The following is a 17,129-nucleotide window of genomic DNA, read 5'->3' as shown; positions in this document are numbered from 1 at the left end:
ACCCAGCATCCATCTGGTGTGCCCAGTTAGAAACTGCCATTTATTTTAGTTTAAATTGTTGCTTCAAGAAAGCCATTATCCTTAATCTTTCATCAGGTTTAGCTATGCTGAAGTACTCTTTTAATATCTTATTATTAGACAGCGATTATTATTAATATTTAATTATTCTGATATGAATATAAAGCAGAAGCTTATTAAACCTTTAGTCAATAAGTCATAGCACATTTCTTGCCCCAGATGCAAGAACATAGTTCTTGTGTGTGGTGTGTTCATAAAGTCAAAGGCCCAGTCCATGCACAGATGGGTGACACTCCTCAGCAGGGAGAGGTGGCCCAAACATTAGCCTCTTTCTGCCGCTGAGTCTGACATGCAAGTAGGCTGTGTGTAATTGGCCCCTCTCCCTCTACTGTGCTAGGCATGGCCTTGGGACTGCATGGCCAGGAGCTTAAGACTGAAAATGGACACTAACATTTGAATGACTATACGTTACATGTAAGGAAAGGAGGTTTTCTCATTACATACATACATACATAATCTGTGCATTATACACTCATATGTTTAACCTGTATTCTGTCTCCTCTGTTACTTTGCTTATTTCATAGTAGGGCAATGTTTTTTATTCTTTGGACACCTGAGCTGATGTTCATTCATTTAACAGATATATATCACGTTTTTACTCTGTATTAGGCATTGTGGAAGGGTATTGGAAATATAAAGAGAAATAAAAATAAGAATCTTATTGTCAAGTAGCTGATAGTACCATGAGGGAGACAGAAAAAGAAGCCATTAAGAGAGTGAGGGAAGTGCTATTAGAGGCACTATGTGTACTAGGTACTTTGGGACCTTAGAGGAGGGTGTGAAGTCCCTGGGACAGGGGCACTTGAGGTGGGATGGAATTGTCTGGGAAGGACCTGCTATGTTGAGAGGGAAACAGAGGGAGGAAGGGAAAGAGCCGGAGGGGGGAGGGGTATTGTTCCATTTATCTGTGCGTTCATTGGTTGGTTCTTGTTTGTGCCCTGACCAAGGATCAAACCCACAACGTTGGAATATCAGGACGACACTCTAACCAACATAGCTACCTGGCCGGGACTAGTGTCCTTATGTTTAAAGTGTGTTTCTTACAAGCAGATATTGTTGTGCTTTAGAACACTTACATTTAATGTGTTCATTGATATCTTTGGGTTTAAATCTATTGTCTTGCTACTTACTTTCTATTTGTTCCATCTGTTCTTCTCTTTTCCTCTGTAATTCAAACCCCCCCCCCCCCCCCCCCCCGCTTTTCTTGGGTTATTTTTATCATTCGAATTTATCTCTTTTGTTTTACTGGCCATAGCTCTTTTGTTTTGTAACTTTAGTGGTTGCTTTAGATGGAGTACAGTGTTCATCTGTAATGTATCACAGTCTATGGCCAGCTGATATTTACCACTTCACATATAGCATAGGTACCTGATAGCAAAACACTTTCATTTCTCCCCCTCTTGGCCTTTATGTTAATATTGTTATACTAGTGGCCCAGTGCATGGATTCATGCACCTTGAAAGGAACTGTGGGCTGAGAGGCTGCTGTAGGCACAGGGGCGGATCTTGGCCCATCCTCCTGGCTCTGCTCGGTCCCTCCCGCTGCATCCCCTGGCCCCCTGTCTGCCAGCAGCCCCGCTCCCACTGCCACTGAGCAATTGGGGCCGGCGCCTGTCAGCAGGTGTAAGCAGCGGCTGCTGTCCCCATCGCCCCTCAGGAGCAGGGAGAGGTGGAGAAGCCCTCAGGGGCAATCAGGGCTGGCAGCCGCTGCTCGCACCCACTGATGGCACAGGCGCCAGGCACTGGCTGTGGGTGTGAGCAGGCCCAGCACCGGCAGCAGGCGCGGGACTGCGGCGCACGGGAGCAAAGAATTTTCAGTAACCACCAGAGGCTCGCCCAATGACAGTGACTGGAACCTTGGTCTGGCACCCCTACTCACCTGCTCCACCATCCTGCCCTGGCCAACAACTGCCATGTTCCATAAACGCCCCCTGGTGGTCAGCACACATCACAGTGACTGGTTGTTCGGTTGTTCCGGTTGTTCTGCCGTTCTGTCTGTTTGCATATTAGCCTTTTATTATGTAGGATGCTTTTCTTTTATCTGTGTTCCAAACCCCACAGTACATATTTATTATTTTTGTTGAAACAATTACCTTTTAAATTATACTACATTTTATTTTTTAAATATGTTTTTTATTTAGTTTAGAGAGAGGAAGGCAGAGGGAGAGAGAGAGAGAGAGAGAGAGAGAGAGAGAGAGAGAGAGAGATCAATGTGAATGAGAAACATCAATCAGCTGCCTCCTGCAGACCCCCTACTGGGAATCAAGCCTGCAACCTGGGCATGCACCCTGACCAGGAATCAAACCCATGACCTTCTGGCGCATGGGAAGTTGCTCAAGCAACTGAGCTACACTGCTCAGGGAAAAATAAAATTTAGTAACAGAAAAAAAAATCTCATATATTTAACCATGTAGTATTTTCTGTGCTCTTTATTTTTGTGTAGATCCAGATTTCCCTTTGTTATTTTTTTCTTCCCCTGAAGAGCTTCTTGTAGTGTGGTTGAATTATTTAAGTTTTTATGACTGAAATTACCTTTATGTTGCCTTTGCTTTTGAAAGTTATATACTGTATATAGAATTTGGGGTTTGCAGTGTTTTTCTTTTAGTATTTTAAAGTATCTATTCACAATCTTTTTGTTTTGTATTGTTTATGCTGTCAAATTTTTATTCCTTTAATCCTCTTTATGTAGCATGTCTTCTTTCCTCAAGAATGCTTTTAAGATTTTTTCCCCTTTATCATTGTTTTTGAGCAATCTGGTTGTGATTTGCTGTGGTGCCATTTTCTTCATATTTTTGTGTTTAGGGTTTATCAGACTTCTTGTATTTGTGGCTTTACAGTTTTCCTCATGTTTAGAAAAATTTGAACAATTCTTCAAATCTTTTTCCTGCTTCGTTCACTAACTCTCCTCCCCTTTGTGTACGCTAATTATCCTTACAGCAGCTCACTTGAAGTTGTCACCTCACTGATGCTCATTTATTTTATTTTTTAGATACATAGTTCTCTGTTTGATTTTCAGATAGTTCCTGTTGCTATACTTTCAGTTTTAATCTTTTTTTCTGCAATATTTTGTTGCTGATGTCATACAGTGCATTTTTTCATCTCAGACATTGTAGTTTTCATCCCTAGGAGTTTGATTTGCATCTTTTCTATATACAGTTGACCTTTGAACAACGTGGGGGTTAAGGACACCGACCCTCCACACAGTTGAAAATTCACATATAACTTTTGAGCACCCGAATCTTAATGACAATCATCCCTCAGTATCTACAGGAAATTCGTTCCAGGACCCCCATCCCACCTCCCAAGGATGACAATATCCACGGATGCTCTTATATAAAATAAGGTAGAACAATGAATAAAGTCAGTCCTCTGCATCTGTAGTTGGTTAAATCTTTAGACGTGAAACCCAATGTTTTGCTTATTTGTTGAAAAAAATCTACATATAAGTGGACCCACACAGTTCAAACCCATGTTGTTCAAGAGTGAGCTGTATATATACATTTATATAAATTTATATATGTATGTATATATATACATATACACATATATATATATGTGTGTATGTATGTGTGTATACACACACACACACACACACACACAAACACGCACGAGAGGCCCAGTGCACAAATTCATGCATGGGTGGTGTTCAGCCAGCCCAGCCCCAGTGGGAACCGATTGGGGCTGGGCTGGCTGGGGGGAGGGGCTGTGGGCAGTTGGGGGAGGCCCATCGGGGCCCCGATCCATCCGGTTAGCCACTGCAGTGTGCATTATAGCGACCGGTCGTTCGGTTGTTCCGATAGCTTGGCTATTATATATATAGCCTAGAGGCCTGATGCACGAAATTTGTGCAAGAGTAGGCCTTCCTTCCCCCGGCTGCCTGCATTGGCTTCCCTCTGGCACCTGGGACCCAGGCTTCCCTCCGGCCGCCAGCAAGCACCCGGGACCTGGGCTTCCCTCACAGCCCCGGCTTTGTCTGGAAGGATGTCCAGTCTAATTAACATATTATAGATATATATATTTTTTATTATAGATATATATTTTTTTTTCTGTGTCTATTTTACTTCTTGAACACATGGAATATAATTACAGACAGTCCTCAACTTATGATGGTTTGACTTAGGGTTTTTTGACTTTCCATAAAAACTATACTTTGGATTTTGACTTTTTCCTGGCCTAGTGATGTAGGGTACCATAGTCTGTCATGATGCTGGGCAGTGGCTACCGTGTACTGTGTTGCCAGCAATTTTTGTAGATATTGTGTTCTCAGTGTGTTTAAGATAGGTTAGATTAAGCTGTGTTCAGTAGTTTAAGTGTATTAAATACAATTTCAATTTGTCATATTTTCAACTTCTTTTTAAAAATATATATTTTATTGATTTTTTACAGAGAGGAAGGGAGAGGGATAGAGAGTTAGAAACATTGATGAGAGAGAAACATCGATCAGCTGCCTCCTGCACACTCCCTAGTGGGGATGTGCCCACAACCAAGGTACATGCCCTTGACCGGAATCGAACCTGGGACCCTTGAGTCCGCAGGCTGATGCTCTATCCGCTGAGCCAAACCGGTCAGGGCATATTTTCAACTTCTAATGATTTTACTGGGACATTCTCATTGTTAATTGAAAAGCATTCTGTATAATTCTTTTTATGTCCTTGTAAACTAATTCTATCATCTGTGTCAGTTTTGGGTTGGATTTAATTGATTGTTTTCCTTGTTATGAATTTTTTTTTTCTTTTTACTTCTTTACATGTTTGGTAATCTTTGGTTGTGTGATATGAATTTTACCTTATTGGGTATTTTTATATTCCTATAAAAATTCTTGAACTTGCTTCTTGGATATAGCTAAATTACTTGGAAACAGCTTTATTCTTTTGGGTCTGGCTTTTGAGATTTTCTGGGGAGGACCAGGGCAATGTTTACTCTGTAGCTAAAGCAACTGACTTGGCACCACTGAGGCACAAGCTCTCTTGAGTTCTCTACTCAATGCTTGGTCAGTTACGGCTTCCTAGTATGTCTGGTGGGAATAGGCACTGTTCCTAGCCTGTGTGAGTGCTGGGCACTGGTCCCTCGAATCTTGGGTGGTTCTTTCTGCAGTTTTGATTGGTTTCTTCACATGCCTCTGCTGATCAGTTCTCCACTCAGTAGTCAAGGGGACTGTCTACAGACCTGCCCAGTTCTCTCTGTGACCATGTGTAGCTCGCTCCACTCTCGAACTTGGCCTTACAAGTGCCAGCTGCCTTGCTGTCCTCGGATTCTGATCTCTGAGGCTTCACCCTGGTTTTTCCTGTTTGCATTGTGGGCTGGAGAACCTCTCAAAATTGGGACAGTTGTGGGTCTCATCTCATTTGTTTTCTGCCAGTCAGGGATCACTGCTCTTCATTTCCTGATGCCCAGTCTTGAAAATTGTTGTTTCTTGCACACACACAAACACACGCATGCTCACACACACACACTCACGTATACATATGCGTCATATGGTTGGCTGGTTTCAGGCAGGAGAAGTCAGTCCTTCTTACTCCACCTTGCCCTGGAACTGAAGCCTGATGGCATGCTTTTTGAATTGTCAGAACCTGTTAGCTCAATGTCTTTCCAAGGCATCCATGTAGTCTGGTGGGAATGGTGATATAAGGCTGAGTCCCATCCTCTCTCTACCAGTTACCAGCTGTGTAAGCCATCTCAAGGGACAGACTCGTGGAGTCTTCTGCTGGGTGAAACTTTTAGGTTATGTGTTCCGTTCTCCAACGGATGGCCAAAACTCTCTCTGCATCGCTTTTCCCAGACTTTCACACATTGGGAAAATTTCCTTTTTAAAGAACACATTTCCTATTCTAGATTTTTCTCATGGTTTGAAGCTTTTTTCTTACATGAGCTAACATCTCTTTCTCTGACTTCCGTCTAAATGTGTCTAGTGAAGTCACGTGAAGGCAGTCTAATCCCGTTTCCATATTTGAGAGCTGCTTGCTTCCATCCTTCCCAGGATAAGCATCTCCTCATCTCTCTGCGCCTCAGTTGTCTCGTTCATAGGATGTGACCTTTCTGGAAAAGCTCCCTGTGCCTGTGCGTGCCTTCTTGAATGCCAGATGCAGAAGAGAAAATGCTGTCTCTGCCGCCCAGAATCTCACTGGGGAAGAGATTCAACTGATGCAGTGGGAAAGTAAAAATGCCACGTTATAAAAGCGTGCCAAGTGAGCTGGCCCTTCACAGGCCTTTAGAGAAGATCAAATTAATCAAGGCCTCCAAAGTGACTCTTATGCACTGAAAAGGACTGTTAATAAGTGTGTTTGGTATGATGATGAGCAGTAGTCAAAGATGTATCAACAGCTGACCTGTCCCCATTCGTTTTCCTGAGGCCCGTTTTGCCTCGGACCTTTTCCGTTTCAGGTTCTGAGTGACAGACACCTTTGGGTTCCACACAGCGAATGAGTTTTGATAAGTGATGGTGCTTGCAGGAGGCTGGAAGCATACCAATAAGTAACTTTTGCTCCTGCAGATTATTTGGACTCGGCTCTTATAAAGACACCTTGAGCTTTTATGTGAACACCTTGTAAGCGAGGTGTACTGTCCAGCCCTACTGATGCCTTTTTGTGTAACACTTTAAAACTCCAGATCGCAATGACAGTACTTCGGCATTTACCGTACGGGGAACCAGGAAACACCTTTCAGAAGAAAGCGGTGCAGAACCCAGGTATCGTGATTCCGTAGCCCTAGGTCACGCTGTATCCCCAACACACACAGGTGTTAGGGCTTCTCATCGTAATTTTTCAAGCATCTCGTTACCTTGCCGAGATTATAATACATGACATTAAGAGAGAGAACTATATAGAGACATGGCATGCTGCTGTAGTCATCATTTGGGAGAGCGTACAATATGGCAGCATTTCTTAGACTAGAGGAGTGTGTTACAAATGCAGATTTTTCAGGGGCTACCCCCAAAGATTGTGATTTAGCCATTCCGTGGGTACTGGGGGCAGGAGAGCTGCTGTGTACTTCAGATTCATTTCTGGATAATCCTAGCACAGGTGGGTCCATCCTACTTTGAGAAACATTGGTGGGGAGATTAACCAAAGTATTTCTATGCATAAGCCACCGACACAGACAATAGTGTGGTGAAGACCTGGGGTGGAGGCAGAGGGCAGGCCAGAAGGGGTCAATAGGGGGAAAAGGAGTACATCTGTATAACTTTCAACAATAAAGATACATTAAAAAAAAAAAGAAAGATTTTTGGGAGTGATACTGTGATGCTGAGGATAGAAAATCTTGCCCTTCCTCTGACCCTGTATTTGTTCTTGCCTCCATCAACTACTGAGTCTGCTTTATTTAAAAAAAAAATCAGGGCCATAACCAGTTTGGCTCAGTGGATAGAGCATCGGCCTGTGCACTGAAAGGTCCCAGGTTCGATTCCAGTCAAGGGCATATACTTTGGTTGCAGGCACATCCCCAGTGGGAGGTGTGCAGGAGGCGGCTGATCGATGTTTCTCTCTCATCGTTGTTTCTAACTCTCTATCTCTCTCCCTTCCTCTCTGTAAAAAATCAATAAAATATATATTTTTAAAAAAATCAGGAATTTGTATCATGAGGAATCAAAAAGGTGAGTTAGACAAGACTCTTCAGTCTAGCCTTAAGATACCCGTATGTCCTGGTTTAGTCGGGGTTGTGTATCTGGATCTTACAATCTACCTGTTCTTCAGGAGTGTTGGGAAAATGAATGGAAAATCTAGTACCTGCCCAGTCTCAGAACAAGTGTGACTCCCCCCTGCCTTATCATTAAATGTGCTGAATATTGTTTACTTTCCAAAGTGGCCAGGCTAACTAAGATTCTCAACTAGAACTTCAAGCATTGTACATGTGAGTTAACTATTTCTAGACTGTGAGAACTGTTTCCAGGCCTATTTCCAATCGCTGTTTTCATGATCTACCAAATTGAGGGCAAATTATTAATACGAAAGAAGAACAAGATCTTACCTAAAATATGAAGTTAAGCTTTTGGAGTCACACACACGTGTTTCTGAGTGCATTTGAAAGTTTTAGTGCCCTGTACTTACCAATATTTAAAGTATAGCACTGTGAGGAGAATCTTTTCTATATTTTTTGTTCTGCCTGTATATAATAAACTGTGAACCTTAAATATTTTTATAGGCAGAATTTTTTTTTATTTCTCTTAGTTATTTATAAAAACTTCCATGTATTTTAATTTGTTGAGTATCCTATTTGTAAAGTTGTAGTTGTCCAAAAGAAACCAAATTATCATTGACAAGAAGATATGTAGCTTATCAATAGAAGGAAAAGTGTTTTAATTTATTCTGCTTGGATCTAAAATTATAATTTTAGCAGCATCTATTCTTACAAAGAAATTAGCTTGTTACCAAGACGTGATGCAGCAAGGAGATTAACCTGATAATGAATTAACTACACAATCTTCTGCCTTTTTGTACCGGAGAGAGGACAAAAGAAACAAGCAGTTGACTTTCTAGCATTCTTTTGACACTTTATATGAAATGACAGAAAAGGAAATGTGAGAAGTAAAAACAAAGGACTTAATACTCAATTTTCTAAATTTAACTTTATGAAAGCCCAATAGTCTTGGGGATTTACAATGTATGGCTATCTAAACTGGTCATTCTTGCCCTAGCCGGCTTGGCTCAGTGGATAGAGCATCAGTCAGCCTGCAGACTGAAGGGCCCCAGGTTCGATTCCGGCCGAGGGCACACGCCTGGGTTGCGGGCTCGTTCCGCAGTAGTGGGTGTGCAGGAGGCAGCCAATCAATGAGTCTTTCTCATCATTGATGTTTTTATCTCTCTCTCCTTCTCCCTTCCTCTCTGAAATCAATAAAGAAATATATTTTTTTTAAACTGGTCATTCTTAATTTATGAGCCATGGTGTCCATTTGTACCATGACCCCTTCATAGGTGAGCCGCCCAAATGTGATCACTATACACAATTAATGTTTGCTACGATAATCGCTCCATTGTCTTCTAGAAGAAACATTTTGATGAGACTGAGTGGCTGTGTGTTGTTGAGCAGGGTCCAACTGTGGCAAATGAGAGGTGGGAAGCTTTGTTGGAACGAACCGAGATCTGTAGAGGTCTGTCTCTCAGGCTCCATGAGTTCTCCAACTCCTCTCTTGCGCGCTAACTTGCTTGGGTTTGGCACCTCCGCCCAGTGGCCTGAGATGGGTGGTCTGGTTCCACTGACTCCAGGACTTCAGGTTTTGGCTTTTGCTCCTAGATCCAGACTCACCCCACCCTTTATCAGACTTAGAAAATTAGCATTAAAACGGCCACCTCCCGTGGTTTCCCTGGAAGGTCACTATTTCAGGGTTCCTTTTAGGGTTACAAAAGTAATATACATTCTTTATGAAAAGCATCAACAAACAAAAGAAGAAAAACTTAAACAATCTATAATTCTCTCACCAAAAATAGTTTTGATATTTTGAGGACGTAATCTCCTCTAGTCCTTTTCTACATGTTTCTTTTTAAGAGAAAGGATCATGCTGTTTTAAGTCTGACTCATTTTCTTTTAAGTCTGACTCATATTCTCATGAATGTCTTTTCCATCACTTTTAATGGTTGCTGTGCACTCCACTAAGTGAAAGTATCATATTTCACTTAACTAGTCTGTTGATTGTTTCTTAGTTCCTTAGGAAAGTTTCTCTTAAATTTCCGAGTATCATTCTAGCTGAAGTACAGAAAAAAAGGTATATTTTCATGTGTGGTCACACATGTGTTTACTTATACACTGTGTCTCGGTGTGTCATTGTGGCTTTGACTATTAATTGGAAAAGTAGGGCAGGAAAATAGGGGCAGCTGTGCAGAGAACCCCGTAGTGGTGTCAGTGGCAATGCTCCTGCCTCCTGCCTGTGATCCCAGATAATTTCTTGCCAGGGAGATAATGAACTGAATTAGAGCCAGACGCTCTTCCCTCTGCCTGTCTGCATTGCTAATAGAATAATATGACGATTACAGTACTAATGTAAAATATGTTATAATCAAATAATATCACTGCAATTTTAGACAGCACTTAACGCACTCACGGAGGGCCAGGTACCGTTCGAAGCAGCTTCACACACAGTAGCTTCATCTTTATTTGTTAATCCTTATAACCACTTAATGGAAAGCATGTACCCTGGAGCACAGCAACATAAAGGATATTCCAAATGTCGAAACCATTATTCAAACTTATCCTGGGAATAGACAAAGCAAATTTTCATCTACTTTAAAAGTGTGCAATGTGAAACTGAGGGTCTCTTGAGTAGGGGTGGTGAACAGCACTCCAGAAGTTAGCAGGCCTTTCGGCATCGGTGCATCTCTGATGCACTAATTGCTGCTGCCCGGAACCCATCCAGGGAGAAAAGCAGGAGAGGCAGCAAGCAGAAAAAGTACTGGAAAACATAAATACTTCCTTAGTGGTTATTTTTAAATGCTCTGCTTAAGATGAACCAGAAGTTCTGACCCTTTCAAAAGGGAAAAACAAAACAAAGTTCTTATGAACTGATGGTCTGTGTGGGGTCCTTAGTCACACTCCTACCCCTGGCCAAATAGAATGTAGCCTGAGGCGCATGTAGAATGTGCCTCATCATAGCTAAGGCTCACACTTCCTCGGCTTCCATGTGCCCTTGGAAGTGCAGTCTGTGGGCTACTTTCGGATGAGGAATCTGAGGGCGCCGCGAAGTGCAGCACCTGCCCAACATGGCATAGCTGGCAGTGGGAGACTTGGAACCCAGGGAGGTGGCTTTTCAGGTGTCCTTTCTTTAAGTTAACCTCTGACCTGACCTGTGCCTGCCAAGAGAAGGCAAAGGTGATTATGGAAATCTGTTATTTAGTGAGCTTTCTTCGTCTCCACTTTTGAACAAATGACAGTTGCCCCTCCATATTGTAGCAACTGATAGGCCTCACAGGCCTGTGGCTGTGACCCTCTCTACGCTGAACACGAGCTTGTTGAATATATTTAATATCCATTATTTCTCTATGCCATCATCACCATTCACTTCCTTTTGGAAATATTCTTTTTGTCTTGTTTTATATTTGTAATTTAGCTATTTTGCTTTTCAGTGGGCAGTAAAATGTTGGTTTGCAAAAATTCCTTCTATTACCGAATGGCTCATTAGGATTACACACCTCTGGGTCACTACCCTTCACTGTCTGATAGGGCCGCTACCATCACCACTTACTTTCTTTGTAAATTAGCCATTTTCTTCTGTAGTAATTTGTGTCCATATCTGACTATAGTCTCCCAGTAGGAAGTGGTAGATGTAGGTGAGAGATGCGCATCTAGGGCGCTGAATATAATTAGCAGGTTCTCTGAGTTAGCTCATCATCTCAGCTTCCCTGGTGCCCCATCCCCCTTTCTCTCTCAGATGTCTTTTATCTAAATCACTGGTACCTGGTTAGTAAATTTGCTTCTGTTATACAAGATCAACAGTAGTGTACAGTAAAAGCATATTTAAAATACACAGGGAAAAAAATGCCAACCTTTTCTGAGAGCCAGAGAAAGCTTATTATATAAATAAATGGTCTCTGTGGATTTCATTTGGATTATTTCTATGCTGAAGTTTTCATAATGTACCTTCAAATTCTCACCTCATATACTTTTCTCTTTTGTAGCACTAATCATCAGGGTTCAGGAAGCCTTCTATCATTTCACCCAAATGTGCTCACTATTTTTACAGGCTTTGAAATCTCACATCTTCAATTAAAAATATGAATGGGTAAATTCTCTGGTTGCCTTATGGAAGTAATCTCACATTACTTTGCCTTCCATGCCACCCACATGCTACATACTTACAAGCTCTGAATAATGATGTAGTAACTCCTTTCTGAGAACTAGCCAATGATTCGAAACATTTTTCATACATCACCTTAAATGCAGGGTGGCTTCCTGGCAGGTCTGATTGAGAAATGTATCTGTTAACGTCTCTTGAACTTCCACGCCACATGCATGAGAGATTGTCTCTGTTTAACTTTACTGAAAAGGCAGGTTTTAGGTGGAATTTTTTAACAACGGAAACGTATATTTTCCTTCATATTTTCTCTCAGCATGACTTTGCTGAGGCAATTCTTCTCCATTCTTCCTCTGTTTGCCTTAGGATTCTTATTGCCTATAAAGACTTTTTCTCAAACACTCTTTCTGGATTTTCTCCTCCCCAGTCGAAATTTACTTGTCTTTTCCTCATTTTTCTTTCTACAGTCTGGCCTCTGTTGTTTTTGATGAGAAGTTAGCTGTACCACAATGGAACAAGGTATTTTTCTATTACCGATCTCAACAATTTCTCTTTGGCTTGCAACCTTTTGATGATTCTCAGTGTGAATTTATCCTACTTGGAGTTTATCAAGCTTCTTAAAAGTACAGATTAGTGAGTGCTCTTCATCAAATTTGGGACGTTTTCAGCCATTATTTCTTTGAATATATTTCTGTCCCTTTCTCCTCTCCTTCTGGTACTTTCATGATGTGTGTGTTGGACATAATGCTATCCTACCTTTCTGGGGCTCTGTTATTGTTTTCTTTCTGTTCTTTGCATTGCATAGTCTCTGTTCATCCATTGTCAAGGTTGCTGATTCTTCCTTTCACCAGTTCAGATCTACTGCTGAGCCACTCCAGTGAAGTCTTCATTGTAGTTACTGTGGTTTCTAACCCCAGAATTTCCATGTGGTTGTAATTTGTCTTTTTATTGATAATTCTCTATTTGATGGGACATTGTCATCACACCTTCCTTTACTCTGTAAGCATAGCTTCCTTCGGTTCTTTGAGCATATTTATAATGGCTGCGCTCAAGTCTTTGTCTTTGAAATCTAACTTCTGGGCACCTGTGAGTTTCTGTTGCCTGTTTTTTTGGGCGTGGGGGTGGGTGGGAGAGGGGTTATACTTTTTTGGTTTCTGGCTTTTCTTTTGTTTTCTGCCTGCCTCATGAATTTTTTTGAAAAATGCACATTTTGGGTAAAATATTGCAGCACCTCTGAATGCTGACCCCCCTGTCCTCTTTTTGGAGGAAGTTCCTTGAAGTTGTTGTGTGTTTGGTCACGTGTTTACCTCTTTGGTGACTTGGCCGGACTAATCCTGTGAAGTCTGTTTTATCTACATTATGTACTTTATGACTTCCTTGCTGCAGTTTGTTTTTTTTCCTTGTTTGCATGTTGTAAACTGGCTTCCTAGGGTTTCCCCTGGGTCTGCATACACCATTTATTGATCGAAGTTTGTGCTTCAGCCACCTTTACCAGGTGGATGTGTGTGCTCTCACGCTCAGGGCGTTTGTGCCTCCCTCCCCTCCCCCTCCCATATAGCTGGGTGCTCCTTTCTCCTATCTCTCCAGAGAGGGTGTGGCACTGGCTATGCACACGGCCTTCCGGACCACGAGGCATGAACCTGATTTTATTTGTAAGCCTGACTTCCTGACTTCCTCCTCAGTTAAAGCAGCTTATTGTTTAGCAAGTCTTTGATCAAAGGTGTGCTTAAGCCCTTGGAGTCAGTAAGGCTTCCTTGTTCTGCTGATGGATCAGGTCTGACTTGGGGAATATTTTCATGTCCGCCTGTGTCTGCTTATTCCTGAGTGGGTGCAGCCGAGGGTGTGTTCTCAACCTTCTGGACCCTTGGGGCTGAGTGTGCTCCCAGGAGGACTCTTCTTGGATGTCTCTCTGTTAAATGTATGGCTGGTCCATCATTTCTCTTTTTGCTACTGTCATGAAGCTACCAGCCCCCACATAGCTAATTGCTTGCTGCCACCAAAATCTCCATTGTTTTGGGCAATGCCCTTAGGCATGAACTCCTCCCTACTCCAGCGGTTCCCAACCTGTGGGTCGCCACCCCTTTGGGGGTTGAACGACCCTTTCACAGGGGTCGCCTAAGACCATCGGAAAACACATATATAATTACATATTGTTTTGTGATTAATCACTATGCTTTAATTATGTTCAATTTGTAACAATGAAAATACATCCTGCATATCAGATATTTACATGACGATTCATAACAGTAGCAAAATTACAGTTATGAAGTAGCAACGAAAATAATTTTATGGTTTGGGGTTGCCACAACATGAGGGACTGTATTAAAGGGTCACAGCATTAGGAAGGTTGAGAACCACTGCCCTACTCTATCCCAAACACAGTCAGTCTCCTGGTAGAGCTCTGGCATTAGGATTTGCCTCTTCTTTTGGGAAAATCCTCTCAGCTATTGCACTGAAACTTTGCCCCTGCGTTCTGCTTTGGGGAACTCCAACTAAGACAGGCACATGGACGTCAAAGAACAAAACTGCCATTGGCAGGAAGAGTGGGGAGTGGGGGAGGGCAAGGAGCATAAAAGGAACCTGAATTATATTTTTACATTTTATTTATTTAAAAGTTGCCATACCAAGTAGTGCAGAATGCTAGCTTTTTACAAGCTGAGTGGTGCTTAGGTGGGTGCCCGCCTCTCGGAGTGTGAAGTAATGTGCCAGATTTCTATGGGACGCTCGTCTTGCTCTTTGACTTTTCCATTTTTCTCCTGAAACCTGTTTCTTATGGTGCTTAAATCCAGTTTCTTCCTTGGCATGTTCATCATCTCAGTGTGAGTAAATTAATTCATCATAAGCATAAAGAAAGGTGCCTGTATCCAGCCGGTCCAGGAGAAGATGCACCACAGTCATTAAATTGCAAGAGACTTTCCCTCCATTTTTTTTTTTTTTTGTACTTCACAGTATAACTTTCTCTTCCAACAGTAGTGTGGTACCTAAAATCATCTGCTTTACTAAAGATATTCTCCCGAGCTTTAAATGACAGGTTCTTGCCCTAACCAGTTTGGCTCAGTGGATAGAGCATCGGCCTGCGGACTGAAGGGTCCCAGGTTCGATTCCGGTCGAGGGCATGTACCTCGGTTGCGGGCACATCCCAGTAGGAGGTGTGCAGGAGGCAGCTGATCAATGTTTCTCTCTCATCGATGTTTCTAACTCTCTATCCCTCTCCCTTCCTCTCTCTATAAAATCAATAAAATATATTTTTTTAAAAAAGAATTATTTAAATAAAAAATAAAAATTTTAAAAAATTAAAAATAAATGTATTTTTTAAAATAAATAAATAAATGAAAGTTTCTTAGAGGGAAGGCAGGAATGGAGAAGGAGGGGGATGCGGGGGCGGGGGAGATTAACCAAAGAACTTATATGCATAAATGCATAACCCATGGGCACAGACAAGAATGTGGTGAAGGCCTGGGGGGGAGGGGCCGGCTAGAAGGTATCCATGGGGAAAACAGGTCACATCTATATCTTTCAGCAATAAAGAGAAATTTGAAAAAATAAATAACAGGTTCAGCATACTCTTAAGGTAGGAAATGTTATGTAAGAGTAGATGGTAGTTCACTCAAAAGAAACACAGTTTGCAGGAAACCATAAAATAATTTCATTGGGAAAATTTCTTTTAGGTTCCAGAAAATTAAGTCCCACTGTGAGTTTTGGTGTGCTGTGTAGGGAAGGGGGTCAAAACCAAAGCAAAAGGACAGCAGCAATAAAGACAATACATTGTGTTCTCTAAGCCTACTTGGAGAGCAGGATGCTTCTATTCGCAGATTTGGGCCTTGGTCCGTGCGGGGCTTCTTCCAGAGGAGCCGTATGTTCTCTGGCGCGTGCCAGGTTTGTGACGATCCTGGTTCCTTGGTCCCGCAAAGGAAAGCGAAACGTGTAGCCCTTACCGCAGGCATGAAACTCTTCCTGAGACACCATCCCTTGGTGACGCCAAGCTCTCATTTGGCTGAGTGGCTCTGCACCAAGAATATCGAGCATGATATTTCAAAATTGTAAATCCTTGCATGTGTCACCTTCAAGGCTCTTAGTTAGACGGCCTTCATTTAAACCAAAAGGGCCTGCAGGGTCTGGCTCCTGCTGGCGTCTTCAGCTTCATCTTGGGTGCTTTCTCCTCTTTTCTAGTCTTGATTCACCTGGCCTCTTGGGGGAGCCATGCTTACCCCATATATTCAAGGGCTTTGCCTGTCCTTCTCGGGGTGTCTGCAGTGCCTGCCACATAGAAGGCATTCAATAAGTATTTTCCAAATGAATGAGTGACAGAGATCAGAAGGTGGCTAGGCTCTAACATGGTGGTGGTGATGGTGATAGAAAACATGCATATGCAAAATGTACCACCTTTGTCTCATCACTGGTGTTTTAAATGGGTGTTGAATAGGCCAACTCTTACTTTCACCCTATTCTTTCCAGCTTCTTTAAAATCACATTCTTATCAACAGTCATGACCTTAATTTTAAAAACCTGTTTAAGATACTGCTGCACCCCTGGCTGGTAGCTCAGTACTTTGGAGTGTTGTCCCATATAACACCAAAAAGTTATGGGTTCGATTCCTGGTTAGGGGACATACCTAGATTGTGGGTTTGATCCCCAGTCTGGGTGCATACTGGAGGCAACTGATCGATGTTTCTCTCCCACACCAGTGTCTGTCTGTTTGTCTGTCTGTCTCCCTCTCTCTCTCTCTCTCTCTCTCTCTCTCTCTCTCTCTCTTCCTTTCTCTCTAAAAAAAAATAAAAACATATCCTCTGGTGAAGATTAAAACAGAACAAAACAAAACAAAACAAAACAAAACAAAGGTACCATTGCAGAAAGTGCCCAGAGATGCGGTTAATTTCCCTCCTTTCTATATCTGCCTTTTGTCTTCAAGCTTTGCCACGGGCAGAGGAGTATTTCCTGAGAAAGAAGAAAGAGCAAATGCTGTGATGGTTCAGGGTAATGAAATCAAGCAGAATTGAATAGAAAAGAGAAGTTAAAGGTAAAAGATGAACAAACCAAATTGGTGCAGAGGTTGTTGTGCAGCTCCTCAGCCTTCTCATCCGCTTACGCATTGAGCGAGGCACCGGGAGAGAGAGAAGAACAAGATCAAAACCACTGCCTTGCAGGGAATTTAGGAAGTTGGAGAGACATTCAAATGGATGATGGTAGCACAAAATACAATCTAACAAGTGCTGAATAGAGTTAGGCCCAGGAGCTGGGGGAGCACAGAAGGGATTGGCTATCTTCACAGAAGATGGTACAATTGACTGAGAGAAACTAGGATTCAGTCGACATACTGAATAGTAGACATAGAGGCA

The 17,129-nt window shown here is 42.2% G+C and overlaps 1 protein-coding gene across 2 annotated transcripts in view; it reads left to right on the top strand.

The window, feature by feature from the left end:
* The window catches only part of SH3GL2 (SH3 domain containing GRB2 like 2, endophilin A1), a 180,595-nt gene that overhangs the window by 110,545 nt on the left and 52,921 nt on the right, over nt 1-17,129 (top strand). Inside the window, exon 1 of one of the 2 annotated variants that reach the window (XM_081104270.1) lies at nt 6,684-6,762. The exons of the other annotated variant lie outside the window; for it this stretch is intronic. The gene's annotated coding sequence lies outside the window, so the exon portion shown is untranslated. Of the gene's footprint in view, nt 1-6,683; nt 6,763-17,129 lie in introns of those variants that run through there. 2 annotated transcript variants of the gene reach the window in all.

Source organism: Myotis nattereri (assembly GCF_964212035.1).
Source record: "Myotis nattereri genome assembly, chromosome: 12".
Classification (NCBI taxonomy): domain Eukaryota; kingdom Metazoa; phylum Chordata; class Mammalia; order Chiroptera; family Vespertilionidae; genus Myotis; species Myotis nattereri.
Note: the sequence above shows the minus strand (reverse complement) of the source record. Positions and strands in the feature narration are given on the sequence as shown.